Genomic DNA, 12,294 nt, shown 5'->3' with positions numbered 1-12,294 from the left:
TCCTCCTTCCCTCTCCTTTGCATTGAACAGGGAGACTATAGCAGGGAGGCAAGTCTAGAGAGAGAGAAAGAAGGAATAAATCGGATGGAGGAGGACGGAGAGAGAGGTGAAGGGGAGGAGAGGAGAGTCGACCTCGAGTTGGAGGAGGATGCAGGAGATGAAAAAGGATTGGAAGAGATTGGTGTTTGGGAGCGCAGGTACTTTTAAGACGCCCACGGGTACGAGAGACACCAGCAAGAGAGAAGAGCAAGCGAGAGAAAAACCCACAGCTACACGGGGCCATGTACCTCCAGGCGACGTATGTGCCATGCTGTGACCAGCTGTGTCTCTGCTGTAGGTACACGGCGGACAGCCTCCACGACTATGTACCGGGGAGGTACCGACATGGATCGTGGGCGTGGGTGGTGGATGGTGGATGGGCACTAGAGACAGATACAGCATCCAGATACAGGGGGGACGGGGCAGGAGGCACAGAAGGGAGAACCACTGCACTGCACGCTGCACACCACTGCAGCACCAAGACCGGGATGGCCCAGTATAACAAGCGTTGTAACGCAGGGGCTAGCGACCACCGCGACACGGCACGACCTGTGAGAAGCCAGAGACCAGCGATGGATCAGTGATGGCTGAGATGCAGGTCAGAAGTACCTTCAGCTCCCCAGAGCACAGTTTGCTTGGATCACCTCTGACTGTCTCTGACTGCTCCGACTGCTCTGACTCTCATGTCACGTACTGTGCCGTACCCGCGTCGGGAGGCACAGTAGCCCGTGCACCGTGCCCAGCTTCCTAACGAACTCGTGTACCTGGGGCACGCTTAGGTACCTGACCAGACACCACTAACTCTGCCTAACGAGTCCTAAGGAGCAACTGTATCGTGCGCTAACAGCAGAGCGCCGGGTCACAGTGCCGAGATCTGGAATCCGCACGCACGGAAGGACTCGCACTACTTATGTACTTATGAGCCTGTCTTCTACACACTGTATCTTATAACGTGTGTTTTGTTGGGCAGCCCAAGCCACAGATGGCTTTACTGTAAGGTTAATGGGATTTACTACATTAAGCATATTTAATAAAAGCCCACCTCCCCTAACCCATGTATATATATTGTGACGGTGCTTTGGAAGAGCAATACCGACAATGGTTACGATGATGTATGGTGCGTAGCGTAACTGTAATCCGGTGCTGACCCCATGTTAGCCTAATAGGTATCCGCAGGTTGTACGGGCTTGTGTCAAGAGAGTAAGAAATCCTGCCTTAAAACAAATCCCAGCCTCGCTACCTCTCTCTACCTGCGCTGCACTAGATTCAAGTGTCTAGGTATCTTAAGCTACCTAACGGACAGCTAGTAAGATAGAAGAAATGCACCTAACAAATCCTGTTTCCAGAGAAATACAGTGTGAGGCCAAGACGGCACAGTATGAAATAGATTGAGACAAGCTTGCGAGGAGAGCCTGCCCAGACCTGCCTACCGCTGCAGTGGATTATAGTGCCTACAGGTACCTACCTACTGTACATACGGTAGTACATAAAGTAGGTATCATAGGTACCTGCTGAAGCTGGCAGGTTATCATAATTAAGCGTGCCGTCTCCCTATGGTATGTCCTGTCTCCGCCTCTGAGCGGTGTAGATGATTGATTGTACAGGTTAAAGAGGTAATAACTATTGACTGGCTCTCCGGCTGGCTTGCTCCTGTTCCAGTTCCATCTGTTCGGCCGAACAGTCAGGCACGCAGTCAGTTGCCAACACTAATTAAGGGCCGACTATATGGTTCGCCGAGGAAACAAAGGCCTTGATTGCGAGTCGTGACATGGTAGGTATGCCTACCTACAGTAGTGTTATGTACCTTGCTTACAATGTAAGAGACGCCAACGGTCTGGTTCCGCATTGGATGCAGGACTAGAAGTACCTAGGTAAGGGCTGGCCGTAAAGCATTGCCTGCCAGCCTATACGCAACGTACTGAGGACGAACTTCATACGCCCGGCCCGTCGGGTGCGAGCTTCAAGGCATGCAGTAATGGTAAGCACGTGTATCATGATGTGTTGCAAGGTAGGTAGGGAGGGAAATGTAAGTATGCACTCCTTCGAGCGTGGAGGAAGAATCTTTGGAGATTACAGTATTACAGCGGTGTAGGTCTGCAGCAAAGGTACATACATACACACCTGCATACATATAATAAATGTATGTATGCCGACAGTGCCTTGGAGCAAACAAAGTAACTGTCTACAGCAAGTACAACAATATGACAATTGTCAAACAAACGGGTTGTGGCTTGACATGTTAAGGTAGTCTGATAGACGTTTGCAGGTTGGCATTGTTGAGGTACGGTGGAAGCACTACTCCGTAAAACCCGCACTGTTATTAATGCACGCCTTGTTTGTAGAATGTACGCATCATCTTAAATCGCCAAGACGGTTTGATCCATGCGCTTTTGCTGGACATTAGTGTCGACAATGCTTCAGAGATTACCATCCATAGGTAGTCCTCTAGTACTACCGTAGGTATTCGAATAATGTGTCAATGTGGTGCTTTGCAGATGGCGACGGTGACGACGAACAACCTCAACCGGCCAGTCAGTAGTCATTGCATAGTCGTAACCAGGCCTACAATAGAGACTGCTCACCTGATTATGCGTTGTTCAAGCTGGCCCTCCATGGCCTCTGCGACCGAGGCCAGCGCTTCAGGTACACCAAGTAAGAGGTAAGTAAGTACCTACATACATACATATGGATCATCACGGTCCAAGGAGCTGAGCAAGTGGTGCAGTGCCGGTGCTACAGTGGCCGATTGAGATATGCACGTAATATTACACCCTCAAGCCTCCACGCGCAAGTCCCTACCTACCTGGTACCGCCAGAACTGCAATGCTCTGATTTGTGCCCAATAGTGCGTGTGTGGTGCATGTGGCTCGCTCCACCAGATAACCTGTGCAGACTGTGGCCTGGCTTGGGTCTTGGTCTTGGGCTTGAAAACATCACGATTCCCATGTCTGCGCAGTAGTCTAGTGCATAATTTGCAGTCGCCGATGGCCGCAACACTCCGACGAGTTGTCGTCGTACCTTGTCCATTTTCCGTGGCCGGATACCGACCATGTAGGCCATGAAGAGACCTTTTCCAGGCGCACTCAACGCTCCCCACATGAGGTTGGTTGGTATAGGGGAGCCCGTCCATCAGTCAATGAATCAGTTGATAGAAGCTTGAGATGGTCGGCTTGTCGCGTTGTCGGCGACCTGTCTAAGTACATCAAAACAATGGCCGTATCGTATCATGCATGCCTTGTTCGTGTCACCATGTCAGAGAGGCTTAAAGACCATCTCAGAAATGGTCTCATCTTTATACTTGGTATACACGATGGACCCTTGCGCTCGCTCACATTAAACGACGCGAGTGGGAGAGAAAGAGAGAGAGAGAGAGATTGTACGCATCTGTACGCACTCTACGCTAGTAGTATAACAGCACTGTAACCATATGGTAGGGCTCAATATCTGTCCAGTCATATATGCCAGCATGGGAGATCTTCTCCAAAGTGAGAATCTATAGAGATGGAGAAACAAGATTGCAGCTGACCAGGTTAGTGCTGAGAACGGCCAATACCACTGCAGAACCACTGTACACATTGTTGTAGGTAGATAATGAGGACAGCAAGAATACTTTTGAAAGGATTGCACCGCCAGTCTAGCATCTGCATAGTTACACCAACAGCTCTGTACTATATAGCTACCGTATTGAAAGGATACTATTGTACTTAAGGATGGGGGAGAGGTTTTCTTCCTTCCAACGCCAATCGTATCAAGCCAGCCATACTGTAGAGATCTCCAACTTGGCGTCGCACATGCTTTCATACTTTGGTATAGCGCAATAGTAGGGAGAACAGCGTGTCGGTAACGATGATGAACAGGTAATGACGATGTTGATGATGATGATGCAATGTAGATCGATTGACAGCCTAGAGACTGTAGTGTTCATTGTTGCTCGCAATGATTAGCCAGTTCCAAAGTACACCAAGGCGTTTGCGGTAACAGCCTAATGCACACAAGCAACGCCTCAATCTCTCTCGCCTACAAATCATAACTGGACCTGTGTGCTCAGATCCGCGTTTGCCCTGCACAGTAAGGAGCCGGCTGGACCGCAATTTCATACACACGCCATACCGAAACGTGCTAGATCTCCGAACCACTTTACGCGCTTCGCGGGCGCGCACTCCCACACGGAAACAGGGCCAGGTTAACAGCATGAGCAAGTTCTGTTGTAGTAGCACGACCAGCGTCGCACCCGTCGCACCCGTTGCTGGCCGTAGTTAGGGCGAGGTACTGTAGGGAGCGAAAAGCTGGGGAACGTCAGGGGAGCACATCTCTGGCTACTACTGTATTGGCCTGGAGTCGCTTCAGCCTTTTAGGACGGGATTCCGCAAAGAGTACCTACTTACTTCGTACGGGGGGACAGCTGGGCGGCCGGCCCATTCGCGCCAGTGCGGCCTCCATCGCCAACAGCCTTGGAGCCAATCAATCCGCGCCGACGCGGTCTACACGACTTTTGCAATCAATTAACCAGGCGTGTCGTGTGTATCAATAGGATCCGTCCCGCTGCAGGCCCGGGACAGAAACACACCTTCTGAATCCATCCTGCTCTGCCCTAACCTACTAATAGTAGGCTCTAGCTAGTAATAATATACGACGAGTCCAGGCTCTATCAGCTCATCACTTCTCTCCCCCCTAACCACCAATGGCACCAATAGCACGCTTCCAATCCCGAGCTTGGTCGGGAATTGAACAACCGCTACTCAGCCTGAACAAGAGACCTGGAGAAGGAAGGCCCCCGACCCCGCAGGCCACTGTCGTCGAAGACCTGGATTCGACTCCCAATTGCTACCTGGTCTGTGCTGACGATGAGCAGTGAAGGTGAAGCATTGAACCCATCATAGTGTCGTCAGTAGCAAGCCTGGTTATGTGGCCTGATGCTCACTCAGTCTGTGGCTGGAAACTGCTGATACCCCCCCCTTGGTGTGCCGTCTCCTTATTCGGCAGGACAGACCATCCGTTTATACTACATAGTAGGTAAGTACGTACTTATTTCCTCCTCCTTCAAGTACCTAACTGCGCATTGCTTACCTAGGTATGTACAGCGGTGTCGTCTAGGTATCGCCATTAGACATACCTACCTACCTACCTCAGAATAAGTAAGTCAGTCATAATAAGTCCTATGCATCGAGAAAAAGAAAAGGGGGTCGTTGATGATAAGACATTCCATTATTGCGCTACCTACCTAGTTGTTTCCTAGTGCGATGGCGAAAAGGAGACAAAGAAACTCTGACATTGCGCCACGGCGCGAGTTTGGCAACGTTCAATCAATATCACCGCCTTTAATCCGCAATAAGTGCATTCTTATGCTAAACTAGATATCACTATTGTATTTCATTTCGTTGATCTCGAGGGATCCCCCCGGGTCGTACCGCCCTACTACTATATACGAGAGGTAGCGTAAGTAGGTAGGTACGGTACTGTATCACCGTCATGACAGTTGCGTTCCCTTTGTGTTAGGTAGGCATTCTGCCTCACTTTGTGTAAAACGATACGGGCCGTTGAGAGACGGTGCGTACGAATAATTCATGGCATTATGCCTCCTCCTATATTCTTTGCTACGCCGAGCGTACAGTACCTTGGTAGGTAAGTGGATACTCTAGAAGGAACGGCGCACCCCTGCTGGCGTGGGCACGCTTCTTTCTCCTCCCTGCGTCTTGTTCGAAGAGCCGAAGTCACATCAACATATAGTACGGTTACCACGCATTCGCATGGCATAGCATGGCATCGCCGCATCGCATAGCGTTTGATCCCACAAGCCAGCGAAACCTCGTGTCCCGCCAATGCATTGCCTGTCCCACGGGGGCAGAGGGAGGGCTGCAAAGAGCTGCAAAGTAACTCTAGGCTCGGTCCCGCATCCCCAGTATGGAGGAAGGAGACAATAGCAGTCCTGGCTCCTCTACCTAGATAGTGTGATAGCCACGAGAGCCTTAACCTCTTACAATATTGTAGTATGGGAGGCATTAGCCTACTCCCGCTTGGTGCTTTGGCAGAAACACAGCCCTGCCTCTGTTTCGAGCGCCTTGTCGAGGGCTAGCATTCTCTCTCTACCTGAGTAAGTGTACCTAGTGTAAGTACAGCAGCGATCACACCCAAATATAGCCCTCTTTAGCCGTGCTATCTCACGATTGTGGCTCGATTCTAGTTTCAAGGCTGACTGACTGTCGGGCGCGGAACACATTCAAACCGTCACGATGCGCGCGGGGCTTTCTTTGTGCCGTACTATGTGTGAATGTTGGCTTGAAAGCTGTCGCCAACACCAACTTGGCTCAATGTGTAGCTTAGACGAAGACTTCGAGATCAATGGCATTGCACTGCAGCCTGTTAGATAGGTACCTAGGTATTTGTGTGTATTTTTAGTGGTTATGAGCAGTTTTTCTGGCCATCCGCTACAGTACTACCTACAGTATGTACCTACCTAGAGCCAATGAGAGCAGGTGGTGGCAGTCTACATACCTAGATAGGTACATATATGTACCTCTTAACCGCAACACCGATTCATGCATGCGTTCCCGAGGTCCCGTCGCCTGTCTCTGGAGATATTTGATTACTTGGTAGATTTACCTTGCCTGCCTTCGCATTTACCGCTTTACGCCACCGTGCTACATACTTCGTAAGTATACCCGTACGAAGTACGAAGTAGTAACAGGATCGACTGACATGGGCTTGCTTTAGTTGCTTTCACAGTCCCTACCTGCAGAAGGTAAATAACCAGACATTTGGGGGCCTCTTCTCGCTACCCTACTCGCCTACTCTACCTACTGATACAGTAGATCGTCAATCATTCGACCGAAGCTCCTCTAAAGATTACACCCACGGCCCTTAGCATCATGCCAAATCGCAAACCAACGCCGCCGACTCTTCGCACGCTCTTCCTAATCGAGTAGGTCGAGTCATGCAACCTGGAACGCGTAACCGGTATCATGGTTACAATGGTTAGCATAACTCGGCTGTAAAAAGGTACGATACGCGTGTATGGGGAGGAGCAGTAGTAGGCTCGATGTGTAGGGCTAGGCTCGCATGGCTGCTCATTGGATACCACTTCACATGTGAGTCTTGCCGTGTATGGGAACTGCGCCGTTATCGATCTCCTGCACGACACACGACATACAACATACGTCTAACCAGCTAAGTAGGTATACAAACTGCCGTGACTTGTTTGTTTATTTATTCCAGATCTACCAGGTATGTTATGTGTATGCATATCATACCCAATAACATACCCATCGCGAGTGTGTGAATTGGTGAATTACCTCAACAGCGCACTCCAATTAACGCACTTGCTCTGTGCCGATCTTGACTCAAGTTCGTGTCAGCAGATGCAAACAGTGCAGGGTATGTCCTGATTTATTGGTACAGATGCGACGCAGGGAACCTTGTCCGCTTCTCACGCCTGTAATACACTAACTGGCTTCCAGCCTTCTCCCCAGAAAGAATTATCCATAGTTTCCAACTCTTTTGATTACTATATTCGGGTCGAATACAAATGCGATTCCCCAATACTTACTTCGTACTTACTACTTACGTGTCCGTCTAAGAGTCTATGACGTATAGGCCGATCTGGTAGTGGAGCGAGCGGGTATCGAGTCCGGGGTCTTACCTTAGACCGGTTCATGCTCGTCTGTTCCTTTCACATGATCTTCCCGTTCGAGAGATCTACTTGTGGTCGATGAAATCCCTCGGCGACGGGCAGCGATACAAGCTACGAGAAGCGTTCCTGTTGATTACGAATGCCTGTCGACTTCCTAGCGCCATACCTGATTAGCAGCACGAAGGAATATATGCCTAATGCCATTTCCAGGATTCGCAACATGGAATTTATAGTCTTCTCGATGTAGATCACACATAAGCGATCCCCCCGTTCGCTGCCTTGTTCTCGGCCTGGTCTGTTCTTATTTGCGAACTGGTTCATACCAGCTGCAAGTCAGCGAATAGGCAATTTCTCCAACCTCGGGCCCTCAAATGATGTGCTTCCACGTCTTGCAGCGGTGAAGGCTCTCAAGACTTGGTTCCCTAGTCTTCATATGAGACAGTCCAATCAAATATCGCTCTCCGTCGAGACCTCTCAAGCAAGTTTGATGCCTTGCACACCACCAAGCGCCTCCTCTCTTTCGTAATGCCTGCCCTACCCACAGGGCAACGGTAAGCGACAGACTACTCGTCGGTAATCTTTCATGGGTCTACTTTCCGGGGCTCCGAGATGATTGTTTCGGTGCCGTGCTACCAGCCTTCAATATCGATGAACCGTTAAAGCTTAGGCATAAGTATGGAGCTCGGCTCCAACTGTGCTGCTAATGGAAACATTAGTTCCATCCAATGGCTAGCCTGATACCCTACTCGCGATATCTGAATATCAAGGCCTCGTGGGATCCGTTGGTCTTGAACCTCTGAGACTCGCTTGTACAATCCCCGATATTATTCGGTAGGCTGACAACAATCCGATGGAGAATAGAGATAGGTAAGTCGTGCGGGTGGCTGCAACTAACACCCCCAATTCGAGCCGCGGCAACCAGTAAGATGTTGCAATGTTGAATTTGAAGAGATCCTTAGTCTTTTGTAGTCGCTACACTAGACAACTGCGCCGCCTTCCTGTTAGTGCAAGCTCACCAATTAGGACTTAAATGCAGGGGTAAGGCGTCCAATCCTCGGGGCCTTAACATTCTCTTCATAACGACATGCAACTCTAGTTGGAAGCGAGATTATGGCTCGCTGTGAATAGGAACAGAAGGATCAACACAATCAGCAGCAAGTTGCCCTGCAGACCGAGTGATGACTACTTTCATAGCCTATCGTGACATTGAGCGGGCTCCTGGGAATGGAAACCTCTCAAACCGCAAAACCGGTATCAACGGTAAGGATACGTTAGCAGTTCAGCTGAAGTAAAGCGAGCTAAGAGGTGGGACCAACGCCAGTGGAGTCCCTAGATCGACGATCTAGAAGCTTTGGCCGCCCTCGCGAAGTCCTAAAAGAGGAGAGAGATCTTAAAAAGCCACACATGATTGAGGCTGGTAGCGTCCCGGCAGGCTGGGACCACACAAAACCTACCCTAATGCGACCTTGCTCAGATTTGTTTACAGTATTAGGTGTACAAGCGTGTACTGTATGCTTCCTAGGTACACAAAGACCATGCTTCCTTACATACAACTGCGTAAAGCAGGATCGTGAGACTCTTTACCGAGATAAAGCGCGATCCTTCTTCTAGCTATTGAAACCAAGAGAGACTGACCGCGACTAGAGAAACAAACAGTGTCAGAGTTAATAGTGCAGTAGAGCAGTAGAGCAGTTTCAGCTGGTCTTGTGCACTATCTACTGCTTCCATAGCAGGTCTGATACTTAAGCGGTGCCTGGTCAATCCGGGTTGTAAAGTAAGTCCAGTCGTGTAAGTATGTGGTATTAACCTCAATACCCCGCGTGTTCAAAAGGCACTACAGGTGTGGCCTTGTAACCCTGGTGGTTTTGTACCCCATCGACAAAACACATCAATATCCATACCCAGGAACGCTCATCCTAGACATTATCTTACGCAAATAGACAAGAACTTGGCTAGGGCGTGAGTTTGTAGAAAGTTTGAACCATTTACGTTCGCGGACGGGAAGCGTCAATTATCCGATCGACGATATCACATTGTTTAGGGCGGCACCTATGATGACCGTCTCTCACCCTTTTGTTGATTGATCACCACTAACCTCTAAAAACGCTCTTGGGGAGGCAGTTCTTCGGAAAAGGGGACGGCTAATACGCCTGCCCGCCTAACCTTGGTATATTCCGCGCACTGCAAAGCATCGTCAATTAACGATGCTTTTTACATGGCACAGCGAGGAAAACATTGACGAGCAATTGACGGGCTGTTCCAAATCCTTGGAGGTGCCAAGGCCGTACCCACAGCGGCCCAACTTACTTCATTATGATTTTTGCAGTATTGTAAGACACCTCTAATCAATGGCGAGCCAATCATCTGTTACATACAACAGTTAACGAACCCCGCGTCGGTGCTCTCCCAAATACCGGTACCAACAATATCGCACCCGAATCTGCCGTTACATCACTCTGTGCTCGGATCTTCTCAGTAACAAATATACAGCTCGGCCGCGTAATATGCAGAGACGCGAGGCCTTGGCGTTGCTGCTATCGCGACTGTTTGTTGGTTGAAGCGATAGTAGTCGGGCTTCGTCTCTTTTGGGCTACCAAGAGAAATCATTTGGACTTTACGCGGTCTGGGCAGACACGAAAATCCCGGCGCGTTTGGTACGCGACGCGCAGGAATGTGCCGGCGCCCCGGAGAACGATTGTCGGGATCTTGTTATAATTAGTTTACCCTACCCTTTTAACGAACCTGTAACCCGGCCTAACCCGTCTTTGGATAAACAAAGTATCGCCCGTATCGCCCGGGCAAGCCGTAGATACAAGTCCTACTGTACACAGTAGTCTGTAGGCAGGCAGGCAGGCAGGCAGGTAGGTAGGTAGGTACCGGTAACTCATGTCAGACTCATGTAATGAAGGTAACATACAGCCCGGGTACGCACCGGGTGAAAGCTTGCCGCGCACTACCTGCCCGTACTGTGTACTATTGATTGTCGAAAGCTTTCAGCAATCTAGATAATACAGTAGGTAATTCGTCCCGTGGTAACGAGGCGGGTTCTGCATCAGACCCTCACCGTGCCTCGACAGGACGCGCGCAGAAAGCAGGGAAAAAAAGATCGAGTGCAACGCTGTACCACATGAAGAAAAGCCTGTTGCCTTCGCAACAAGATCTATCCGACGACGGCTCGTCATCGTCTCTGTAGTACGAAGGACCCTGAATATATTTTTTTTTCTCTCCCCTTCGGCGCGGCCCCCTCTAGCCTACTGGCTAGCATCAAATGCTCAATTTAAGTCACAAATAGCCTGGCGCTGACGCAAAGGTTGAATTCTGGACGCACGCGGGCAGAGGATCAAAAAAGTCTACCTACACTAAGGCTGATACAACCCCTCAATTAACCTTTACCGCCTCCTCCCTCCCCTTGCTCCGAATGGGCGCCGAGTTCGCTAGAATTACGTGCAGATGAGGGAACGCACGGAACTACGAATATCACGTACAGTAGTGTACCCGTCACAGTATTTACCACTAGACATGTGGTCTTGGATTGATGGGATCTGTTGGGTCAGATGACATGCGCTATGGGCTATGTACCTCGATCCGAGACATATCTACAGCGAGTAGGTAGTTCGAGCTGTTTGGCTCTGGAACCCGATTCCGTATTGTGGAATCTAGGACCTTCTTTCAATGGATTCGTCTTATTCTTCAATGTGGTAAGTAATCCGTGTCAGCCTCCCAGGTCCAGTCAGGCAAAGGGGTCACGGCTGTTCGTTCTGTCAGCTGGCTATGGGTCGGAGATATGACGCTTTTTCGAGGATGACTAGAACCTGCATGTAACAATTGGTTACAGGATGGACCCAGGACTACTAAAGGTTCTAAAGACAGGACAACCATTGTCCAATCATTTTGTTCGTGTTGGTTCGTTGGTTTGACGGAGCCCTTGTCGATATTCCTTCTGTTGGAGCGAGTTTACTAAGTATGGATCTACAGTGCTTATGACCCGAGTTACATGAATGTTGGCGACTTGTAAGTTAGCTTCCGCTGTGTACCACATGCAGTTGAATTTAATCCTGTTTGAATATGGCGAGCTTCCACTGTCCGGATCGTCTAAGTACTGTGCCTGTCTTTGAAATTGCTGTGGTGACACTAGTTTTTGACTCGCCCGTCCGGCGTTCTCATGATCCCGGTCCCGGAAACGTGGGGACGCGCTTCTTTTCTAGACTGGTCCTGTTTTGCAACACGGTCGGGCACGAGTCACATGGGACTACCTCGACTACTAATACATATAGCACAGTAGAGCGGCAAGCTGGGTGGGCAGAACCAGTTCGGTGCGGAGGAGTTCCCACCCACCGTTCATGGCTTTTCGAGGCACGGTAGCTCTATTTGGCAATAAGCCGCCAGACCTCTTCGGCCCCTCCCTTCTAGCGTGCGTGGTCTGAGTCGAGCTCTTCCGTGTGACATGAACTGACTGGCTACTCGCCGTCACTTGGCGTGTTTAGCCTTGCACGACTTTGTTTGGATTATGACTATGACGATGCGGCATGCGATGTAGGAGACAGTATATAGTAACCGATCTTCAATACTTAGCGAATCATGAAGTTTAGGTATTCTAAGAAGCAGTGGCTTCCTGCTAGTCGCCAGCG

The sequence above is a fragment of the Xylaria bambusicola genome (genome assembly GCF_022495145.1).
Source record: "Xylaria bambusicola strain CBS 139988 unplaced genomic scaffold F5B22scaffold_18, whole genome shotgun sequence".
Taxonomy (NCBI): domain Eukaryota; kingdom Fungi; phylum Ascomycota; class Sordariomycetes; order Xylariales; family Xylariaceae; genus Xylaria; species Xylaria bambusicola.
This window is presented reverse-complemented; position numbering follows the sequence as displayed.